Genomic DNA, 19,402 nt, shown 5'->3' with positions numbered 1-19,402 from the left:
AACTTGATTGAGGGGGGAAACCAATAATAACACTCCCAATTAATTAATTCCGAGTCTGTTATCATTAGTTGTTGTTGTTGTTGTAGGGTTTAACGCCATTTTTCAGGAAACGATAGGCTATAAATGGCGCCAGTATTAATGGTGGATGAAGAACCCGGGAAAATCCCGGAAAGAACCATCGACCCACGAGAACCTACTGGCAAGCTTTGTCGCATACCCACATTGGCCGAATCCGAGACTCGAACCCACGCAGAGAGAGGTGAGATGACAGTGATCCGTAACGGAGAGCGCTTTAGACCACTCGTCCACTCGGGGACCCGTTATTATTAGTTATCCCCACAATCAAGTGCCCGTGTAACAGTGGATGGCTGCAAGTTCAGTATTGTTGGTAGGGTTTATATTAAACAGATTTAGAATGCCGATATCAGCATACGGATGCATTGAAGTTAAATAACTATGTTACTTCATATTATAATATGGGACTGGGGGTGGGTGGCTTGGAATTTGTTGGAGCCAGGAGTTTTTTTCTTCTCTTTTCCATCAATATTTTCCCAAACTAATACAGTTGATGTATTCTAATTGTTTTGTATGGTCCATAAATCAGAGTCAGACATATTTGTGAATCTATTTGTCAACTTGAAATTTGGTTCAAACAACTTTTAGTACTTTCCCCCATCCGTTTTTCTGAAAAGTTACAAAATTGAAACCATTGGCAAGGGTGGGGTGGGGAGGGACTTTTTACTGTAATATACCAGCCAGCACATACCACGTTGAGACTGTAATTTCTGTCATTTTCCCAAGTATTAACTAGCTTTTCTTATGCTTTATGTCGTGCTAAACGTTTGCATTTAACGATATCCGGCTCAAGAAAAACATTTCGAATTTTCATTTCTTCATGAGATATCACATTCGGGATGTCTCTCTTCTTATGCAAATGTTTCAGTGACATAACCTCTATGATACACACACGCACATGCACACACACACACACACACACACACACACACACACACACACGTTTATCCGTAGATTATTTAATTAAAATGAAGCTATTCATTTTTCCACCAATACGCGTATCACACACGGAATGTATGCCAGTCCGATGCATTCAATTATGGTACATTTTAAATTCGCCGTTTTTGTAGCACCATGGCCTTCATTTGGACACGAGTTAAATAACAGAAACGGCTGATGCAGATTGCACAACAGAGGAAATTACCCAACATTTATCAGCCTAATGTAAATAGAAGACCGGTCAAATACAGTTGTCGTTAGTTTACAGAAAATAGACTTATCGTATGCAAAGTATATATATTTTTAATAAAAACATACATTACTCAATGACTATACAAAAGATGGGGCTTTTATATATGGAAGCCTTCAACAATTAGTCAGTTTCGTGACGCTTATACTTATGTCAGGATGGCCGAGTGGTCTAAGGCGCCAGACTCAAGGTTATAAACCTACATAGAGTGTTCTGGTCCACGAATGTGGGCGTGGGTTCAAATCCCACTTCTGACAGCTGACTTTTTTTTTTCTTGGATCATCCGTTCGCATCAATCAAAATAAGTATTTTATTCTCTCGAATGTAAGTCGATAGTAGAATATTGAGACTTTTCAGCTTCAAACTGGCATCTGATGTTAAAGAGGGTGAAGAGTGTTGCCTCTAGCAGAAATCTAACATTAGGCCGCCATGATGAAAAGGATGGCGTCAAGATGGAAAGCCATAAAAGTGGTTTAAGGGTTTTCACGGAAAGAGTTTGTTTTGCTAAAATTCTCAGGGTCAAACATATTGGGTCCACGCAACTGTACGTTTAATATGTGTAGTTTGTATAAACGCTAGGGGAAATTTAAGATTTCCATTAAGACAAAATTGTTACGTATGTTAGTAGCGGCACTTTTTATTTCAGACATGCTGAATATCAAGTCAGGCAAATTTTCATTCACCACTTTAACAACTGTTACAGCAGCTTTGCCAATCTTAGGACGGACTGACCTCAAGTTACACTGCATTGATACATTTCATATGAGGAGAGAACTGTGTCTCTTTGGTTAGAATGATTATCTTTACTCACCAAGTCACTGTCAGCATTTCATTCAAATTTGTGTATCGTACGTGGGATAGACGTTTGTGCCAAATTAAAATTGGAGAGGGACAGACAAACAGAGACTACAAAAGGAGAAATTAAAATATACACACAGAAACACAAACACACACAAACACATTTATCCGTAGATTATTTAATTAAAATGAAGCTATTCATTTTTCCACCAATACGCGTATCATACACGGCAGGTATGCCAGTCCGATGCATTCAATTATGGTGCATTTTAAATTCGCCGTTTTTGTAGCACCATGGCCTTCCATTTGGACGCGAGTTATATAACAAAAATGGCTGACGCAGATTGCACAACAGAAGAAGTTGCCCAACATTTATTAGTCTAATGTAAATAGAAGACCCGTCAAATACAGTTGTCGTTAGTTTATGGAAAATGGACTTATCGTATGCAAAGTATATACATTTTTAAAAAAACATACATTACTCAAATGACTTTACAAAAGATAGGGCTTTTATATATGGAAGCCTTCAACAATTAGTCAGTTTCGTGACGCTTTTATATATGTCAGGATGGCCGAGTGGTCTAAGGCGCCAGACTCAAGGTTATAAACCTGCATAGAGTGTTCTGGTCCACGAATGTGGGCGTGGGTTCAAATCCCACTTCTGACAGTTCATTTCTTTCCTTCTTGCATCATCCGTTTTTATCAATCCAAATAAGTATTTTGTTCTCTCGAATGTAGAATGTAGGTGGATAGTAGGATATTAAGCCATTTCAGACTGAAACTGGCATCTGATGGTAAGATGGGGAGAAGACTATCGTCTCTAATGGAAATTTTACATTAGGCCACCATGTTGAACTGGTGGCGTCAAGATGGAAAGGCTTAAAATTGTTTTAGAGGTTTTCAAAGAAAGAGTTTGTCTTGCTAAGAATGTCAGGGTCTAAAATGTGGGGTCCACGTGGCTAGATGTGCAATATGTGTAGTTTGTATGAATACTACGGAAAATTTAGATTTTCATTAAAACAAATTTCTACGCATATTAATGGCTGCAGTTTTCGTTTGAAGCATGCTGGTTATTAAATCAGGGAAGTTATCATTGACTATTTTATGAAATGTTACAACTTTGTGAATATTAGGACGGACTGACCTCTGTATATACTACATTGATGCATCTCATAAGAGCAGATAATTTGTATCTGTTTGGCTAGAGTGATTATCTTTCCTCATCAGTTCACAACGACAGCCCATTTCGTTACCTCCAACCGTCCCAAACAATTCAATGTTAGGTAGAACTCCTATTAACTGTTTTGAAAAATATATTGGCATAAATGTACGTCAAAGTTGGGGTAGATGTTTTGAGACAAATCAAATGTTGAGAGAGAGAGAGAGAGAGAGAGAGAGAGAGAGAGAGAGAAAGGCTAAAGGGCAAGGTGATGGGTACGTAAGTAGATAGTTATGGAGTCAATAGAAAGAAAGTTCACCCATCATATAGGTCCCTCAAAAGTGACAAATCGATCAGAGAAACAGACATACAGACACACATTTAGTGGCTAAAGGTCAGGGTAACGGGTACGTATGTAGGTAAATATGGCAGATAATAGATAGCGTATTTGAGTGTGCCCATGTTTACTGGAAGTACACCCAAACGGCACTATACACATTGTATGTCCTTAGTCTATCGTGTATTGGAGAGAAATATTTTTAAAATGTTGATTTATTAAAAAGCAAACTGTACATCGGATGTTTGTACATAAGTTAACCTAGTACAAGACTATCTTTGTCACCTAAGCCATGATGCATTGATGTTCTTCACAGGTGTCAATACGTGTGGGTGTGACTAGAGCTTATGTTGATGCTTAATATATTTATCAAACACCAAAAGTTTACTAGAATGTTTGTGTATTTGTTGTCAAAGCTAAAATAAGAAAAGTGTAAAGCCTATATTTTGTCTATTTGCATTCTTTACTAATTATTTTCATTTATTACTTCTAAAAAGATATTGCTTGCTGGAGGTGTACACCCCAATATGCTAAATATATGTGCAACTCTTAAGGGCACTAAGACTTTGTATCTATAGACCGATATAAAATAATATACTATAGAATATATTAGTGAAAAAACGAAATTAATATGTAAAAGAAAATAAAGAATCGTCGATACATTCCATTCCACAAACATTCGCTCATAATATATACACAAATAAAATAGAAACAATTTTGAGAGGATTTTTACATAGAAAAGATAAAATAAACACAAGCCATTTCAAACTATAATGATATCCAAAGAGTATACATCATGTGATCCTACAATTATAAAACAGGTATCCATTTTTAGTTTATATAGTTATTGTCAGTTAATAAATTTATTGTGTATTTAGTCTTTCTATTGTTCCAATGAGTGCAATGATTAGAGACAAGAAATTGAGTTAAATAAGTAGAAAAATGTGCAACGGATTTAATCAAGAGACCAAATTAATTGAAATAAACATGAACACTACAATACAATTTAAAATAGCATAAATCCCTCATCATATAAAGATAATAATCGTGAATTGGGATATTGTTCTCAACTCAGGAGAAATAATTGTGTTGGCTCGATTTCTTTCTTCTAGCGTCTAAATATATCCAAGATGAAATAATACAACAGGATACCACGGGCATCAAAATTATATAATATCAACTTGTCAAATGAAAAGTTAGATTTCATTATTTCCAAGAATATATTTAACAGCAAACATAACTGTTGAATTCTATTGATATACCAGTATTGTAGTTCTAGTGGTTTGTTTCACAAAATAAAAACGACAATTTACACAGAGCATAGACGTTTAAGGTGAATAAGAAAAATATTTTAGAACACAGAGATTGTCTTGTAGAGTCTTCACCAGGAAGTATATAATAATTATTCACACAAATCTTATCGTTACAAGAGGTCGATAAGAAACAATAAACGAAAATTAGAAAACACACACACACACACACACACACACACACACACATTTGTCTGTAGATTATTCAATAAGAACGATGCTATAGATTTTTGTTATTAATATGAGTAGCACACACAGAAAACTTGCCAGTCTGATGCATTAGCACAGTTTAATTGAAAATCTCTGTTTCAGTATCATCACGGTACATGCACTTGATTCATGGGGAAACGAACGATAACACACTCCCAATTAAGACAAGGTAAATAACTCTCGCAGGTCACAATCTGACTCCTGGATGACTGTTTTAATTTTATATACTATCCACGCATTTAGTCACTCATAACATACATCACCGTAAAGAAGACATTCCACACATTTCCCATAAGTAATATTCAAGTGCCTTGATAATTCTGAATCTCAACATTTACACAAAGTTTGTCCGTGGCTTCGTGCCTTGTACACTTTAAAACAATATCAACTTCGATGCTTCCAGCCTACTTCGAACTGAATGAGATTCGATTGTGATTGCTTCAGTGATTGGTTATTTGATTAACAGAGTCAATTTGAACATCGGTAACAATCGCTACATCTCGGTATAACCTGGCAAATATGCAATAGGAACAGCTTCGGTTTTTTACGTCAAGTCGTTTTTCTGACTTGTTAGGGAGAAAAACGAGCGTTGTTCTGCTCCTTATATAATGTTCAAGATCGTGTGACATTTACTGGAAAAATTCACAAGTGTTGAACACTTCTTGACATGGATAAACATTGATTTGTTTCTTAGTATTTTCTCTGTAATATATATATATGTATTATACATAATACTAATGTTACTAAAACTGTTTATCTCTATTTGTTAATAAATGGTATATATAGTTTTCAGTAGAGATATACGTATCTTTAAGATCCAGTTTTATATATATATTTATGTATTAAGATATCATTAATCTTTGCTGTATATGCACATCTCGATGTAAATTATTCGTTAAAGTATTAGATAATTACGTTAAAAATGTAAGCTATGACGTCATCTTGTTTATATCATTGTTTATTTCATTGATCACTTAGAAACAACATATTTAATGACGTAAGCAATGATATTGAATTCAGTTTGAATTCAGTCTGATGAAGCATTAAAGCGAAACCGGTCACACATTCTACGTGTTGGAGTTGTTTATTTTATAATTTATATATATATATATATATATATATATATATATATATATATATATATATATATATATATATATATATATATATATATATATATATATATATACATTGTTGAACTCTGGATGTCTGTGAAGAAAGAATATTTTAAAACATAGTATACTTATTCAGTCAATATGTGAGTAATTAATCAAATTTCAACTGAACTTTAACTTAGAAACTGTTAACAATTGCTTTGTAAATCTTTTTCGTAATGTAAATACTATTCATTTCTTGAATCTCATATAGGAATTAAGCTGTCAAGAAAACAAAAGCTTTCATTTAGTTTATGCTTGTGTAATTAGTTTTCATCAGTTTGCTTGCCCTAACACAATATTATATTAAAATGTATGATGTTATACTGCCTTGGGCTAACTGCACAAAAGCAACATCATGAGGTAGATGGGTTGCGTTTGGTTATGTTTCACATTACTCTAAATGAAATGTATTTGTTTTGGGTTAACTTCACTTTTTATGTATTATGTGAACGGAAAAGTGTCTCCCAGTTAAATTTGCATTACTGGAAATTTCCCATATCTCAATGACGGAATGGAACCGAATAAAACATTATGATCAATGGGAGGCACACAGTGATGTAGAGATGGATGACAAATCCAGGGCATGTATCCAATTAATAAAGCAATATAACTGATAGCTACACTTCACATCACCACGTTTTGAATTTCTATATATTGAGATCCTAGAAAAGGATAATATTGCACATAAAGCCAGATGAAACTGCATTGTGTCCGTTTTATTCAGTTTTAATTTACAATTGGATTCATACATCCAGCTTTAATACTGGTAAGAAATTAGCTACTTAGGAGTTTAGATTGCAGTGAGAAGTACTGATAGTGTACAAAGATGTTGTCATTTATATTTCCAAGGTTTCATGGCTATTGCGTATAACTATTCCTACAATACCTTCTTGATTCAGACCACTTTTCAAAGAGACAAAATGTTGTAAGCCATGGATGTCTTTATGCATTTATGCATTTCATATTTTTTTGTGACCACAATTTAATTCATTGTAATTTAGTCGACCTTTGATTTGTATTCCTGCATCAAAGTATAGAATCACGATGGTAATGCTTGTTTTGTCTTGCACCTCTACAGCTGAAAAGAATTAAAAACAGGTTCTCTTATCATGATAGAATAATAATAATGTTGGAAAATTTTCCTGTACGATAGGAATTAAATGTTGGGTTAGTAGCAGCCCCATAATACAGAGAACTCTATTGGCAGAACATATTTTCAACAATATCGATGTTAATTGTGGAATATACAATGCTTTGATCTATTTTTGACACAAGCAACTTTATTATTGACATGAATTTATAATAGACTAAAATTAAGATCCTCTCTTGTTTCCGTTGTCATTAAATTCTTAAATATCGTATTGACACTGTCTGAATCGGTAACTTGTTTTCCCATGACTAGAACAAGGCATACGCTAAAGTAAGTCTTATTAGATTTTCATCTGTTGAATATTTAGACTGTCACTAAAGAAGGAAAGTAAAATAATTGAATGCTACAGAAGGTTCACTGCTGCTGTTAGTTCCTTCTGTGCTGGCACAGACATTTTTTTCGTGCATAGTCATCAAATTCAGCCTGTCCTAGCTTAGAGTTTCGACAGCAAGTTTGTTAATCATCTTATGAGCATCATTTGGAAAATCATGCTCATCAGAAAGCTTCTGATAAACTGGGAAAGGATGTGTACTGTGGTTCCGCTTATAACTATATATCCACATCTTCCAGATGATAAAGAAGCCATCTACAGTGAGAAGGCTCTGATGAAAATCCTCCAAATCAATAGTTAGAATAATGTACCTGATCTTCTTGAGTAACTGACATTGGTCCATCACGAAGATAATTTATTTGCTTCATTGGGTTTCTGTAATGCTTAGCAATCATCTGTGTGTCCGTGAGATTTCGTGCAGAAAGTGCATTTTAAGAATTGCTTGAACCATCCATGCAGCAGAAATGGTGGCTTAAAGCGATATACATAAAGTTCATCAATCCATTTCCAGGTTGAAATAGAAAGATCACTTGGTGATGCCTTTGTATTTGGATAAAGGGCAAATGACCATCTAAAACCTTTTATACCATGAAAACTGTATTGCAAGACATGATTGGCCATTTTACTTTTTGCATCATCTTTATCTCTGGACCAGAATCAATAAGAACCACCAATGAGCTACCAGATTTATAATGATCAACTGGTATGTATTCTTGTATGGACAGCTCATGCAATAATAATCCCCGGCAAAGGCCGTCTTGTGTCAAATTTCGTCTTTGGGTTTTATTCAACATCTTTTTTTTTCTATTATTCGAAGGCCCTGACAGACAGAATCTTTATATAGAGATAGCAACTAGCCATGTTAGTAACATCTATGTAACGCGAGGCATATTTGTCATACAATTCCATTAGTAACTAAATTAAATAAATGCATCTTTTTTATAACACAAATTACTGTAATAAACTGTATTTTGTATAATGATCATTTGTAACATTCAGAAGAACTTGATTGAGGGGGGAAACCAATAATAACACTCCCAATTAATTAATTCCGAGTCTGTTATCATTAGTTGTTGTTGTTGTTGTAGGGTTTAACGCCATTTTTCAGGAAACGATAGGCTATAAATGGCGCCAGTATTAATGGTGGATGAAGAACCCGGGAAAATCCCGGAAAGAACCATCGACCCACGAGAACCTACTGGCAAGCTTTGTCGCATACCCACATTGGCCGAATCCGAGACTCGAACCCACGCAGAGAGAGGTGAGATGACAGTGATCCGTAACGGAGAGCGCTTTAGACCACTCGTCCACTCGGGGACCCGTTATTATTAGTTATCCCCACAATCAAGTGCCCGTGTAACAGTGGATGGCTGCAAGTTCAGTATTGTTGGTAGGGTTTATATTAAACAGATTTAGAATGCCGATATCAGCATACGGATGCATTGAAGTTAAATAACTATGTTACTTCATATTATAATATGGGACTGGGGGTGGGTGGCTTGGAATTTGTTGGAGCCAGGAGTTTTTTTCTTCTCTTTTCCATCAATATTTTCCCAAACTAATACAGTTGATGTATTCTAATTGTTTTGTATGGTCCATAAATCAGAGTCAGACATATTTGTGAATCTATTTGTCAACTTGAAATTTGGTTCAAACAACTTTTAGTACTTTCCCCCATCCGTTTTTCTGAAAAGTTACAAAATTGAAACCATTGGCAAGGGTGGGGTGGGGAGGGACTTTTTACTGTAATATACCAGCCAGCACATACCACGTTGAGACTGTAATTTCTGTCATTTTCCCAAGTATTAACTAGCTTTTCTTATGCTTTATGTCGTGCTAAACGTTTGCATTTAACGATATCCGGCTCAAGAAAAACATTTCGAATTTTCATTTCTTCATGAGATATCACATTCGGGATGTCTCTCTTCTTATGCAAATGTTTCAGTGACATAACCTCTATGATACACACACGCACATGCACACACACACACACACACACACACACACACACACACACACACACACACGTTTATCCGTAGATTATTTAATTAAAATGAAGCTATTCATTTTTCCACCAATACGCGTATCACACACGGAATGTATGCCAGTCCGATGCATTCAATTATGGTACATTTTAAATTCGCCGTTTTTGTAGCACCATGGCCTTCATTTGGACACGAGTTAAATAACAGAAACGGCTGATGCAGATTGCACAACAGAGGAAATTACCCAACATTTATCAGCCTAATGTAAATAGAAGACCGGTCAAATACAGTTGTCGTTAGTTTACAGAAAATAGACTTATCGTATGCAAAGTATATATATTTTTAATAAAAACATACATTACTCAATGACTATACAAAAGATGGGGCTTTTATATATGGAAGCCTTCAACAATTAGTCAGTTTCGTGACGCTTATACTTATGTCAGGATGGCCGAGTGGTCTAAGGCGCCAGACTCAAGGTTATAAACCTACATAGAGTGTTCTGGTCCACGAATGTGGGCGTGGGTTCAAATCCCACTTCTGACAGCTGACTTTTTTTTTTCTTGGATCATCCGTTCGCATCAATCAAAATAAGTATTTTATTCTCTCGAATGTAAGTCGATAGTAGAATATTGAGACTTTTCAGCTTCAAACTGGCATCTGATGTTAAAGAGGGTGAAGAGTGTTGCCTCTAGCAGAAATCTAACATTAGGCCGCCATGATGAAAAGGATGGCGTCAAGATGGAAAGCCATAAAAGTGGTTTAAGGGTTTTCACGGAAAGAGTTTGTTTTGCTAAAATTCTCAGGGTCAAACATATTGGGTCCACGCAACTGTACGTTTAATATGTGTAGTTTGTATAAACGCTAGGGGAAATTTAAGATTTCCATTAAGACAAAATTGTTACGTATGTTAGTAGCGGCACTTTTTATTTCAGACATGCTGAATATCAAGTCAGGCAAATTTTCATTCACCACTTTAACAACTGTTACAGCAGCTTTGCCAATCTTAGGACGGACTGACCTCAAGTTACACTGCATTGATACATTTCATATGAGGAGAGAACTGTGTCTCTTTGGTTAGAATGATTATCTTTACTCACCAAGTCACTGTCAGCATTTCATTCAAATTTGTGTATCGTACGTGGGATAGACGTTTGTGCCAAATTAAAATTGGAGAGGGACAGACAAACAGAGACTACAAAAGGAGAAATTAAAATATACACACAGAAACACAAACACACACAAACACATTTATCCGTAGATTATTTAATTAAAATGAAGCTATTCATTTTTCCACCAATACGCGTATCATACACGGCAGGTATGCCAGTCCGATGCATTCAATTATGGTGCATTTTAAATTCGCCGTTTTTGTAGCACCATGGCCTTCCATTTGGACGCGAGTTATATAACAAAAATGGCTGACGCAGATTGCACAACAGAAGAAGTTGCCCAACATTTATTAGTCTAATGTAAATAGAAGACCCGTCAAATACAGTTGTCGTTAGTTTATGGAAAATGGACTTATCGTATGCAAAGTATATACATTTTTAAAAAAACATACATTACTCAAATGACTTTACAAAAGATAGGGCTTTTATATATGGAAGCCTTCAACAATTAGTCAGTTTCGTGACGCTTTTATATATGTCAGGATGGCCGAGTGGTCTAAGGCGCCAGACTCAAGGTTATAAACCTGCATAGAGTGTTCTGGTCCACGAATGTGGGCGTGGGTTCAAATCCCACTTCTGACAGTTCATTTCTTTCCTTCTTGCATCATCCGTTTTTATCAATCCAAATAAGTATTTTGTTCTCTCGAATGTAGAATGTAGGTGGATAGTAGGATATTAAGCCATTTCAGACTGAAACTGGCATCTGATGGTAAGATGGGGAGAAGACTATCGTCTCTAATGGAAATTTTACATTAGGCCACCATGTTGAACTGGTGGCGTCAAGATGGAAAGGCTTAAAATTGTTTTAGAGGTTTTCAAAGAAAGAGTTTGTCTTGCTAAGAATGTCAGGGTCTAAAATGTGGGGTCCACGTGGCTAGATGTGCAATATGTGTAGTTTGTATGAATACTACGGAAAATTTAGATTTTCATTAAAACAAATTTCTACGCATATTAATGGCTGCAGTTTTCGTTTGAAGCATGCTGGTTATTAAATCAGGGAAGTTATCATTGACTATTTTATGAAATGTTACAACTTTGTGAATATTAGGACGGACTGACCTCTGTATATACTACATTGATGCATCTCATAAGAGCAGATAATTTGTATCTGTTTGGCTAGAGTGATTATCTTTCCTCATCAGTTCACAACGACAGCCCATTTCGTTACCTCCAACCGTCCCAAACAATTCAATGTTAGGTAGAACTCCTATTAACTGTTTTGAAAAATATATTGGCATAAATGTACGTCAAAGTTGGGGTAGATGTTTTGAGACAAATCAAATGTTGAGAGAGAGAGAGAGAGAGAGAGAGAGAGAGAAAGGCTAAAGGGCAAGGTGATGGGTACGTAAGTAGATAGTTATGGAGTCAATAGAAAGAAAGTTCACCCATCATATAGGTCCCTCAAAAGTGACAAATCGATCAGAGAAACAGACATACAGACACACATTTAGTGGCTAAAGGTCAGGGTAACGGGTACGTATGTAGGTAAATATGGCAGATAATAGATAGCGTATTTGAGTGTGCCCATGTTTACTGGAAGTACACCCAAACGGCACTATACACATTGTATGTCCTTAGTCTATCGTGTATTGGAGAGAAATATTTTTAAAATGTTGATTTATTAAAAAGCAAACTGTACATCGGATGTTTGTACATAAGTTAACCTAGTACAAGACTATCTTTGTCACCTAAGCCATGATGCATTGATGTTCTTCACAGGTGTCAATACGTGTGGGTGTGACTAGAGCTTATGTTGATGCTTAATATATTTATCAAACACCAAAAGTTTACTAGAATGTTTGTGTATTTGTTGTCAAAGCTAAAATAAGAAAAGTGTAAAGCCTATATTTTGTCTATTTGCATTCTTTACTAATTATTTTCATTTATTACTTCTAAAAAGATATTGCTTGCTGGAGGTGTACACCCCAATATGCTAAATATATGTGCAACTCTTAAGGGCACTAAGACTTTGTATCTATAGACCGATATAAAATAATATACTATAGAATATATTAGTGAAAAAACGAAATTAATATGTAAAAGAAAATAAAGAATCGTCGATACATTCCATTCCACAAACATTCGCTCATAATATATACACAAATAAAATAGAAACAATTTTGAGAGGATTTTTACATAGAAAAGATAAAATAAACACAAGCCATTTCAAACTATAATGATATCCAAAGAGTATACATCATGTGATCCTACAATTATAAAACAGGTATCCATTTTTAGTTTATATAGTTATTGTCAGTTAATAAATTTATTGTGTATTTAGTCTTTCTATTGTTCCAATGAGTGCAATGATTAGAGACAAGAAATTGAGTTAAATAAGTAGAAAAATGTGCAACGGATTTAATCAAGAGACCAAATTAATTGAAATAAACATGAACACTACAATACAATTTAAAATAGCATAAATCCCTCATCATATAAAGATAATAATCGTGAATTGGGATATTGTTCTCAACTCAGGAGAAATAATTGTGTTGGCTCGATTTCTTTCTTCTAGCGTCTAAATATATCCAAGATGAAATAATACAACAGGATACCACGGGCATCAAAATTATATAATATCAACTTGTCAAATGAAAAGTTAGATTTCATTATTTCCAAGAATATATTTAACAGCAAACATAACTGTTGAATTCTATTGATATACCAGTATTGTAGTTCTAGTGGTTTGTTTCACAAAATAAAAACGACAATTTACACAGAGCATAGACGTTTAAGGTGAATAAGAAAAATATTTTAGAACACAGAGATTGTCTTGTAGAGTCTTCACCAGGAAGTATATAATAATTATTCACACAAATCTTATCGTTACAAGAGGTCGATAAGAAACAATAAACGAAAATTAGAAAACACACACACACACACACACACACACACACACACACACACATTTGTCTGTAGATTATTCAATAAGAACGATGCTATAGATTTTTGTTATTAATATGAGTAGCACACACAGAAAACTTGCCAGTCTGATGCATTAGCACAGTTTAATTGAAAATCTCTGTTTCAGTATCATCACGGTACATGCACTTGATTCATGGGGAAACGAACGATAACACACTCCCAATTAAGACAAGGTAAATAACTCTCGCAGGTCACAATCTGACTCCTGGATGACTGTTTTAATTTTATATACTATCCACGCATTTAGTCACTCATAACATACATCACCGTAAAGAAGACATTCCACACATTTCCCATAAGTAATATTCAAGTGCCTTGATAATTCTGAATCTCAACATTTACACAAAGTTTGTCCGTGGCTTCGTGCCTTGTACACTTTAAAACAATATCAACTTCGATGCTTCCAGCCTACTTCGAACTGAATGAGATTCGATTGTGATTGCTTCAGTGATTGGTTATTTGATTAACAGAGTCAATTTGAACATCGGTAACAATCGCTACATCTCGGTATAACCTGGCAAATATGCAATAGGAACAGCTTCGGTTTTTTACGTCAAGTCGTTTTTCTGACTTGTTAGGGAGAAAAACGAGCGTTGTTCTGCTCCTTATATAATGTTCAAGATCGTGTGACATTTACTGGAAAAATTCACAAGTGTTGAACACTTCTTGACATGGATAAACATTGATTTGTTTCTTAGTATTTTCTCTGTAATATATATATATGTATTATACATAATACTAATGTTACTAAAATTGTTTATCTCTATTTGTTAATAAATGGTATATATAGTTTTCAGTAGAGATATACGTATCTTTAAGATCCAGTTTTATATATATATTTATGTATTAAGATATCATTAATCTTTGCTGTATATGCACATCTCGATGTAAATTATTCGTTAAAGTATTAGATAATTACGTTAAAAATGTAAGCTATGACGTCATCTTGTTTATATCATTGTTTATTTCATTGATCACTTAGAAACAACATATTTAATGACGTAAGCAATGATATTGAATTCAGTTTGAATTCAGTCTGATGAAGCATTAAAGCGAAACCGGTCACACATTCCACGTGTTGGAGTTGTTTATTTTATAATTATATATATATATATATATATATATATATATATATATATATATATATATATATATATATATATATATATATATATATATATATATATATATATATATATATATACATATATATATATATAAATATATATATATATATATATATATATATATATATATATATATATACATTGTTGAACTCTGGATGTCTGTGAAGAAAGAATATTTTAAAACATAGTATACTTATTCAGTCAATATGTGAGTAATTAATCAAATTTCAACTGAACTTTAACTTAGAAACTGTTAACAATTGCTTTGTAAATCTTTTTCGTAATGTAAATACTATTCATTTCTTGAATCTCATATAGGAATTAAGCTGTCAAGAAAACAAAAGCTTTCATTTAGTTTATGCTTGTGTAATTAGTTTTCATCAGTTTGCTTGCCCTAACACAATATTATATTAAAATGTATGATGTTATACTGCCTTGGGCTAACTGCACAAAAGCAACATCATGAGGTAGATGGGTTGCGTTTGGTTATGTTTCACATTACTCTAAATGAAATGTATTTGTTTTGGGTTAACTTCACTTTTTATGTATTATGTGAACGGAAAAGTGTCTCCCAGTTAAATTTGCATTACTGGAAATTTCCCATATCTCAATGACGGAATGGAACCGAATAAAACATTATGATCAATGGGAGGCACACAGTGATGTAGAGATGGATGACAAATCCAGGGCATGTATCCAATTAATAAAGCAATATAACTGATAGCTACACTTCACATCACCACGTTTTGAATTTCTATATATTGAGATCCTAGAAAAGGATAATATTGCACATAAAGCCAGATGAAACTGCATTGTGTCCGTTTTATTCAGTTTTAATTTACAATTGGATTCATACATCCAGCTTTAATACTGGTAAGAAATTAGCTACTTAGGAGTTTAGATTGCAGTGAGAAGTACTGATAGTGTACAAAGATGTTGTCATTTATATTTCCAAGGTTTCATGGCTATTGCGTATAACTATTCCTACAATACCTTCTTGATTCAGACCACTTTTCAAAGAGACAAAATGTTGTAAGCCATGGATGTCTTTATGCATTTATGCATTTCATATTTTTTTGTGACCACAATTTAATTCATTGTAATTTAGTCGACCTTTGATTTGTATTCCTGCATCAAAGTATAGAATCACGATGGTAATGCTTGTTTTGTCTTGCACCTCTACAGCTGAAAAGAATTAAAAACAGGTTCTCTTATCATGATAGAATAATAATAATGTTGGAAAATTTTCCTGTACGATAGGAATTAAATGTTGGGTTAGTAGCAGCCCCATAATACAGAGAACTCTATTGGCAGAACATATTTTCAACAATATCGATGTTAATTGTGGAATATACAATGCTTTGATCTATTTTTGACACAAGCAACTTTATTATTGACATGAATTTATAATAGACTAAAATTAAGATCCTCTCTTGTTTCCGTTGTCATTAAATTCTTAAATATCGTATTGACACTGTCTGAATCGGTAACTTGTTTTCCCATGACTAGAACAAGGCATACGCTAAAGTAAGTCTTATTAGATTTTCATCTGTTGAATATTTAGACTGTCACTAAAGAAGGAAAGTAAAATAATTGAATGCTACAGAAGGTTCACTGCTGCTGTTAGTTCCTTCTGTGCTGGCACAGACATTTTTTTCGTGCATAGTCATCAAATTCAGCCTGTCCTAGCTTAGAGTTTCGACAGCAAGTTTGTTAATCATCTTATGAGCATCATTTGGAAAATCATGCTCATCAGAAAGCTTCTGATAAACTGGGAAAGGATGTGTACTGTGGTTCCGCTTATAACTATATATCCACATCTTCCAGATGATAAAGAAGCCATCTACAGTGAGAAGGCTCTGATGAAAATCCTCCAAATCAATAGTTAGAATAATGTACCTGATCTTCTTGAGTAACTGACATTGGTCCATCACGAAGATAATTTATTTGCTTCATTGGGTTTCTGTAATGCTTAGCAATCATCTGTGTGTCCGTGAGATTTCGTGCAGAAAGTGCATTTTAAGAATTGCTTGAACCATCCATGCAGCAGAAATGGTGGCTTAAAGCGATATACATAAAGTTCATCAATCCATTTCCAGGTTGAAATAGAAAGATCACTTGGTGATGCCTTTGTATTTGGATAAAGGGCAAATGACCATCTAAAACCTTTTATACCATGAAAACTGTATTGCAAGACATGATTGGCCATTTTACTTTTTGCATCATCTTTATCTCTGGACCAGAATCAATAAGAACCACCAATGAGCTACCAGATTTATAATGATCAACTGGTATGTATTCTTGTATGGACAGCTCATGCAATAATAATCCCCGGCAAAGGCCGTCTTGTGTCAAATTTCGTCTTTGGGTTTCATTCAACATCTTTTTTTTTCTATTATTCGAAGGCCCTGACAGACAGAATCTTTATATAGAGATAGCAACTAGCCATGTTAGTAACATCTATGTAACGCGAGGCATATTTGTCATACAATTCCATTAGTAACTAAATTAAATAAATGCATCTTTTTTATAACACAAATTACTGTAATAAACTGTATTTTGTATAATGATCATTTGTAACATTCAGAAGAACTTGATTGAGGGGGGAAACCAATAATAACACTCCCAATTAATTAATTCCGAGTCTGTTATCATTAGTTGTTGTTGTTGTTGTAGGGTTTAACGCCATTTTTCAGGAAACGATAGGCTATAAATGGCGCCAGTATTAATGGTGGATGAAGAACCCGGGAAAATCCCGGAAAGAACCATCGACCCACGAGAACCTACTGGCAAGCTTTGTCGCATACCCACATTGGCCGAATCCGAGACTCGAACCCACGCAGAGAGAGGTGAGATGACAGTGATCCGTAACGGAGAGCGCTTTAGACCACTCGTCCACTCGGGGACCCGTTATTATTAGTTATCCCCACAATCAAGTGCCCGTGTAACAGTGGATGGCTGCAAGTTCAGTATTGTTGGTAGGGTTTATATTAAACAGATTTAGAATGCCGATATCAGCATACGGATGCATTGAAGTTAAATAACTATGTTACTTCATATTATAATATGGGACTGGGGGTGGGTGGCTTGGAATTTGTTGGAGCCAGGAGTTTTTTTCTTCTCTTTTCCATCAATATTTTCCCAAACTAATACAGTTGATGTATTCTAATTGTTTTGTATGGTCCATAAATCAGAGTCAGACATATTTGTGAATCTATTTGTCAACTTGAAATTTGGTTCAAACAACTTTTAGTACTTTCCCCCATCCGTTTTTCTGAAAAGTTACAAAATTGAAACCATTGGCAAGGGTGGGGTGGGGAGGGACTTTTTACTGTAATATACCAGCCAGCACATACCACGTTGAGACTGTAATTTCTGTCATTTTCCCAAGTATTAACTAGCTTTTCTTATGCTTTATGTCGTGCTAAACGTTTGCATTTAACGATATCCGGCTCAAGAAAAACATTTCGAATTTTCATTTCTTCATGAGATATCACATTCGGGATGTCTCTCTTCTTATGCAAATGTTTCAGTGACATAACCTCTATGATACACACACGCACATGCACACACACACACACACACACACACACACACACACACACACACACACACACACACACGTTTATCCGTAGATTATTTAATTAAAATGAAGCTATTCATTTTTCCACCAATACGCGTATCACACACGGAATGTATGCCAGTCCGATGCATTCAATTATGGTACATTTTAAATTCGCCGTTTTTGTAGCACCATGGCCTTCATTTGGACACGAGTTAAATAACAGAAACGGCTGATGCAGATTGCACAACAGAGGAAATTACCCAACATTTATCAGCCTAATGTAAATAGAAGACCGGTCAAATACAGTTGTCGTTAGTTTACAGAAAATAGACTTATCGTATGCAAAGTATATATATTTTTAATAAAAACATACATTACTCAATGACTATACAAAAGATGGGGCTTTTATATATGGAAGCCTTCAACAATTAGTCAGTTTCGTGACGCTTATACTTATGTCAGGATGGCCGAGTGGTCTAAGGCGCCAGACTCAAGGTTATAAACCTACATAGAGTGTTCTGGTCCACGAATGTGGGCGTGGGTTCAAATCCCACTTCTGACAGCTGACTTTTTTTTTTCTTGGATCATCCGTTCGCATCAATCAAAATAAGTATTTTATTCTCTCGAATGTAAGTCGATAGTAGAATATTGAGACTTTTCAGCTTCAAACTGGCATCTGATGTTAAAGAGGGTGAAGAGTGTTGCCTCTAGCAGAAATCTAACATTAGGCCGCCATGATGAAAAGGATGGCGTCAAGATGGAAAGCCATAAAAGTGGTTTAAGGGTTTTCACGGAAAGAGTTTGTTTTGCTAAAATTCTCAGGGTCAAACATATTGGGTCCACGCAACTGTACGTTTAATATGTGTAGTTTGTATAAACGCTAGGGGAAATTTAAGATTTCCATTAAGACAA

At 34.7% G+C, this 19,402-nt stretch overlaps 5 non-coding genes across 5 annotated transcripts; all 5 read left to right on the top strand.

Annotated features, from left to right (window-relative positions):
* The first annotated feature begins 1,416 nt into the window (after positions 1-1,416).
* Positions 1,417-1,521, top strand: Trnal-caa (transfer RNA leucine (anticodon CAA)). The gene is made up of 2 exons: positions 1,417-1,454; positions 1,476-1,521. It is a non-coding gene; the product is annotated as a tRNA-Leu (tRNA).
* Positions 1,522-2,624: 1,103 nt separating this feature from the next.
* Positions 2,625-2,729, top strand: Trnal-caa (transfer RNA leucine (anticodon CAA)). The gene is made up of 2 exons: positions 2,625-2,662; positions 2,684-2,729. It is a non-coding gene; the product is annotated as a tRNA-Leu (tRNA).
* A 7,413-nt stretch (positions 2,730-10,142) lies between these two features.
* On the top strand, positions 10,143-10,247 carry Trnal-caa (transfer RNA leucine (anticodon CAA)). Its single transcript has 2 exons — positions 10,143-10,180; positions 10,202-10,247. It is a non-coding gene; the product is annotated as a tRNA-Leu (tRNA).
* A 1,103-nt stretch (positions 10,248-11,350) lies between these two features.
* Trnal-caa (transfer RNA leucine (anticodon CAA)) lies at positions 11,351-11,455 on the top strand. The gene is made up of 2 exons: positions 11,351-11,388; positions 11,410-11,455. It is a non-coding gene; the product is annotated as a tRNA-Leu (tRNA).
* A 7,492-nt stretch (positions 11,456-18,947) lies between these two features.
* Trnal-caa (transfer RNA leucine (anticodon CAA)) lies at positions 18,948-19,052 on the top strand. The gene is made up of 2 exons: positions 18,948-18,985; positions 19,007-19,052. It is a non-coding gene; the product is annotated as a tRNA-Leu (tRNA).
* Positions 19,053-19,402: the final 350 nt, after the last annotated feature.

Source organism: Sinohyriopsis cumingii, unplaced genomic scaffold (genome assembly GCF_028554795.1).
Source record: "Sinohyriopsis cumingii isolate HCF-2022 unplaced genomic scaffold, ASM2855479v2 utg004799l, whole genome shotgun sequence".
NCBI classification, from domain to species: Eukaryota; Metazoa; Mollusca; class Bivalvia; order Unionida; family Unionidae; genus Sinohyriopsis; species Sinohyriopsis cumingii.
Note: the sequence above shows the minus strand (reverse complement) of the source record. Positions and strands in the feature narration are given on the sequence as shown.